Raw genomic sequence first — 5,886 nt, 5'->3', positions numbered from 1 at the left:
TGGCAATGTCATCTAGCTGTATGAGCTCCATTCTGTATGGATGATTCCAAATTCCATTCTTAGAATCCTCACTTTTCCTCAGGTCCTCCAATATCTAGAATTTGATTGAGGAAATTCTACCTTAATATATGACCTAGGTAACTTGTATCAATCACATTTTTAATTTTCAGTATTTTAAGATGCTTTGACATCTGGGGCTTTGCTGACTCGAGACAGACTACCCGTCCCAGGGTTAACTAATTCCAAGAGATAGCAAGCTACTTGCTGGTGAGCACGCCTTTCATATGCAAACCAACCAACTCCAAGTTCACATTCCAACCTGCCTCTTATCAGGACCCTGCAGCCTAGGATACTATCCCCCTGCCCTAAATCATCGCAGGGCCAGGTGCTAGACAACTAGAGACAACTACTATATTCAAACTAACAAATCTTAAGCCTACTCAGCTGCTTACCCTGCCTCTTCCATTCCTTCCCTTGAAAAACCACAATAGAGGCTTTTTCCCATGCTTTCCCCTTGCTTCTTCTGCCTCCTGACCAACCCTGGTGCTTTACCATATAGCCCTGCATGACATACCATGCCTCCTATGTCTAGAAATCTATGACTACAAAAGCTTCTTCCTTAATAAAAATCATCCCCATGTCCGTGTGTCTTTAACCATATCTGATTAAAACAAATCCAGGATACATTTTGAAACATAATTGAACCTATGTTTTTGAAAATAAACTTCACAACCCCCTATGCTCCCCATTTTTATATTAGTACCATGATCCTTGAAATCAGTAAGACCCAAGCCTTCAGAGCCATTTTTGGCATTTCCTTCTCTCTTGCCACATACATTTTATCACTTGCACAACTTCAGCAATTACCTCTACACAATTACATAGGCTTCCTTTTTATTGTCACAACCCTGATGTGATCTTCCACTGTCTCTCACTGAGATTATTTTAATAGCCTCCCAACTAAGCTTCCCATCTTCTTCCTCTCCCAGATCCAATCCATCCTACAAAATGGGACCAGATTTATTTCCCAAAAGTCACCCCCAATCATACTGCCTGCCTGGCCAAATACCTCCAGTGGCTCCTCATTCATTTCCCACTGCATAAAAATTATACCCTTAGGCTAATTCAAAAGAAAAAGTATAGTTCAAGAGATAGAAAAAGACCCAAAAGAATCCAATGTCTTAAAAGCTAAAGGAAAAAAATAATTAATTGAATGAAGATTATTAGCATCCATTGCCATGCTCCATTTTTGTTAAAATATTGCATTAAGTGGAACACAGATAATTATATATACCAATAATCATGTATCTCCAAATCATATACTGAAGATAGAGGTTGAAACACTTTATTAAGGACTACCAAAAGGTGACCCCATTGGGGGGTAAGAGGTCAAAGCACCTCCTGCCTTTCCTGATTATGAAGCCCTCAAGAGTGATTTTCAGGTTTTTCCCATGTTCACTGAGTCCACATTTCTAGGAAAACTATTATTCTTCTTGAGCAGAGACCTTTTATCCCAGAGTCTAGAGATAATTTTGTACTCAAACATGAATACCATAGACCTAGTCCAAAAATTTTATTATAATCTCAAAACAGATGAACATCTGTTCACATGAAAAATGAATGGGGTCTTCCCTGGTGGCGCAGTAGTTGGGAGTCCGCCTGCCAATGCAGGGGACATTGATCCCTGGTCTGGGAAGATGCCACATGCCACGGAGCAACTAAGCCCGTGCGCCACAGCTACTGAGCTTGCACTCTAGAGCCCGTGCGCCACAACTACTGAGCCTGCGTGCCACAACTACTGACGCCCTCACACCTAGAGCCCATGCTCCACAACAAGAGAAGCCACCACAATGAGAAGCCCACACACCGCAAGGAAGAGTAGCCCCCGCTCGCTGCAACTAGAGAAAGCCCCTGCGCAGCAACGAAGACCCAACACAGCCTAAATCAATCAATCAATCAATCAATCAATAAAAGTAAATGCTTAGAAAAATCGGGGGAGGATTAAAAACAACAAAAACAAACAAACAAAACAACAAAATGAATAATGGCCCGCGATACAGTCTTCCAGAGGAGTATACGCTGACAACAGGTTCTAGCTAACAATTTGTCTGTGTTGGCATGACAATAAAACTATATACAGTAATATGGTAATGCTTAAGTCCATTAAAGCAGGAAACATGCATATGCTTATATAGTATACGTTATAAAAGAAATCCCTAGAACCAAGTAAGACATTTGTTTTCCTTTTTCCTTGGTATTCACTTTTTTTCCCCTAGCCAGACATAGGGTGTTATTGGTTATAAATAATTTGTGGTAAAGCTTTGCCTTTTATAACAGAATGAGAAATACATGATAAACTATGTAGAAGGTATGATACACAGAGCACATTCAAGACCAAAAGGAACAAAACATGTCCCAACATCTCTCCCATCCCAAGTTGAAAGACTTGTGCATTACTGTAACAAATTACTTTGTGCAGTATTGTGGTATTATATTACCAAGTGAGAGAGAGAGTCACACTGTGAGATAATAAGGTAGTAATCTATGATATGTAATTGTTCCAAAGGCTGGTGATGCCTGAAATCTGTCCTGAGATGTTTGATACTCCACATAATTTCAAAGGGGCCCACAACATCAGCACAGGTTCCTGCCTGCCACTTTGGTATTTTGTGATCACTCCTTGGGGTGTGCTAAGGGATTTCACAGTCAAACAATTCTTTGAACATATGGTTACTATCTCAGAAAATACAAACTAAAAATTCAGATCAACTAAAGTGAAAAAATTTAAAGCAGCAGGCATTTGAGTATAGTTTTTTCAAATGATATTTTACAATGATTTTATATCATAAAAGCAGAACTCATTTTAGTAAAGAAAAAACATGAGACTTTTCTCATGATTATTGTGTGTACTATTGGTGATTTTACTTATTAACATAGAGTATTTCTCTCATCTCAGTAAGCTATCTTATCCTATCTTAAAAGACAGACATGTTGATTCATATTTAAAAAGAAAGGAGGGAAGGAAGGGTGGAGGGGTGGAAGGAAGGAAGGAAGGAAGGAAGGAAAGACTGGAGGGAGAAAGGGAGGGAGAGGAAATATTATCCCAAAGTAATAAAAGCAGGTTTTTCCCTGTTTGTAGAATTTAATTAACATCAATCCATTTAATTTTATTGAGTACTTTGCATTGTAAAAAATTATATACAGTAAGCGTAAGTGAAATAAAAACTGAAATCATCATTGCTCCCTTCAGAGTTTAGCATCTAAATGGGAGAGAACTATAGAAAATTGGAAAGAAACTCTACTATATGCTATAATCAACATAAGGTAAAAGAGGGTCCCATGGAGCACAGAAGAGAGACAGCTAAGGATTTCTGGGCAAGGGGCTCCTTGAGATTAGTTTCCAAGAACATGAAGAAGCTAACCTGGTGAGCAGAGAAGATGAGCTTTCCAGGCGGGGGAGAAGCAAGTACAAAGCCTAGAATTGCATGTGAGACAGTGTGAACTTGGAGGCATGCGGGTGGGTGATAAGTCTTTGAGGAAGTTTGGGCCTCAGACTCAGAGCACTGTTTCTCAAAGTACATGAGGACTGCCTAGGACAAGTTTCTCAATGCATATCCCATGGCCACCAACACATGCTTTCAAAATCAGATCTGCAGTGGTTATGAGCCCTCCAAGTTATTAAGATCACTGGAGGAGCTTTTTAAAAAAATACCCTTCCTCAGTCCCAGCCTCAGAGATTTTGACCCAATGGGTCTCAGGTGGGATCTGGGCACATTATCTCCCCAGACAATTCTGATGTTCAACCAGGGTCAAGAATCAACAGCGGTGCAGCTGCATTTTAACAAGCTCCCAGGTGATTCTGATGCTCATTACCTTTCTATAATTGCTGCCCTGAGTCTCAGTGCAGCACAAGTTAAGCAATATTCACCAGAGCAATTGTCCTCAGAGTGTATCCGGACCGGCAGCAGCAGCATGACCTGGCACTTGTTAAAAATTCGAATTCTTGGACCCCCAACCTAGATTTACTGGATGAGAAACTTCAGGGGGTGAGCCCAGCAACTTGTGATGTAACAACCCTGCAGGTGATTCTGATAGACTTCAGTTTCAGAACCACTCACTGAAAAGAAATTGTTGTATTGGGTGTGCATGTGGGGTGGCAGAGGGAAAGGAGGGCAGGTGATGTACAAACCTATTTCCCTGTGTTGCTACGTAAGGTAGAACATTTTTATGTTTCTTTCTTGGAATGAGGCACATTCCTACATGAATTGCAAGTCAAGAAAAATGAAACAGATGACAGATGATGCTTTTAACTTGTGTTTGTTCTGGTATCTGACCCTCTCCTGGCCATCCCATCTTCCTAAGGCAGCCATAGTTGATGATTATTAAACAAGTGCCAGGAAAAAATGAGTAAGGGAGTTTAAAATATAAACTCTTAACAAAAACCTAGGCATGTGTTTTCCACTTTCTTACTGTTTCAGAATACATTTGACTTGTCACATCACATTCTGTCTCACCACGTTTTCATCTTAAAAGGCAGGGAAGGAGTGTCTGATATTCTTGAGACAGAGGTATATCTATACCTCTTAGCCACATGTTTGGTTAATGCATTAGGTGTCCTCAAAGTTCTGCATTCTTCTGTCAGTTTTTAGAAACTTACATTCTTAGCAAAGAACAGAAATAGCTAATTAAGTTTCAGTGACAAGCACCTCGAGTTTTGATGTTATCAATTATTTCTGGCTTTAGATTTTCCTTCTTCCCTAGGAAGGCTGCGTGAGCTTTGGAGTTACAGAGACATGGGTTCAAGTATGGGCACTGTAGCTTCTAGCTCTAGGAACTGAACCAAGGTATTTCCTGTTTATGAACCTCCATTTCCTTTAGATGTAAAATAGGAATAATTCCTCCTTTTGATGGTTATTGTTAGGAGTGGATGAGATGAAGCATATGTCATACGGAGATATTCCGTTATGTTAGGTCTCTTCCCCTTTCTCTGAATAGCCACCTTTTAACTGAACTGTCATGGGACAAGCTCTCTAGGTTGGATCTGGAATATTCTGAATCTTTTTCTTCTCTTCCCAGTGGTAAGCCTGGTCTAAGAAACAGCACTGCAGTGGATGGGCTGGTTATCTCATGAAGGCATGGGCTAGAAAGCTCTACTTACAATACAGAAAAACATATAAGGATGCAGAGTCTTGTGAGTTAATTATAAACATTAATTCAGTTAACTTAGCCCAGAAGCCAGTAAACTTTGGATGTGACTTTGAGCCCACCCCTTATCTTCTTGTTTGGGCAGCTTCCCAAATATTTATAGAATAGATTTCTAGACTCAGCCACAGACACACCATCCCTTCAGTACACAGAAAACTACAAGAATGCGACCTAGAATGGTGCAGCTACCTCTAGCCTAAATGCATGTTCAGGCCCAGCCCGTGTTGTAAATACACGTTTGGAAATTGAAACACTTAATTCTTCATTTAAAGACTTCCCCAAATAAACCTAACGGTAATACAGGGCCACAACCTGACGATTTTTCCATGGAGATCGATGTGTTTTAAAATGCAAAATTTTCCTAATTTTATAGAGGTAATGCTGCCCATTTACCTTATATTAAGTAATACCCCAGTAGTGTTTGCAGCAGCACCTGTGAACATATTAATATTTCTGCAGTGTAATATATAAATATTCACATTAGTAGGATAAATAAAGACCAAAAGAACTTCACATTCTTTCATGTTTTGCCACAAAATAAGTTCAGATCAAGTCAAGTTTCACAACCAAATGAGAAGAAAAAAATTTACAGTTTTCAGTACTTTTTGACTTTCAGAAAAATGGATAAATGATTGAGGACCTGTGATATATCTTCCTTAAAGGTGTTTTCAATCCTATTAT

Source organism: Eschrichtius robustus, chromosome 5 (genome assembly GCF_028021215.1).
Source record: "Eschrichtius robustus isolate mEscRob2 chromosome 5, mEscRob2.pri, whole genome shotgun sequence".
Classification (NCBI taxonomy): domain Eukaryota; kingdom Metazoa; phylum Chordata; class Mammalia; order Artiodactyla; family Eschrichtiidae; genus Eschrichtius; species Eschrichtius robustus.
The sequence above is the reverse complement of the archived record's forward strand: the minus strand, read 5'-3'. Positions refer to the sequence as shown.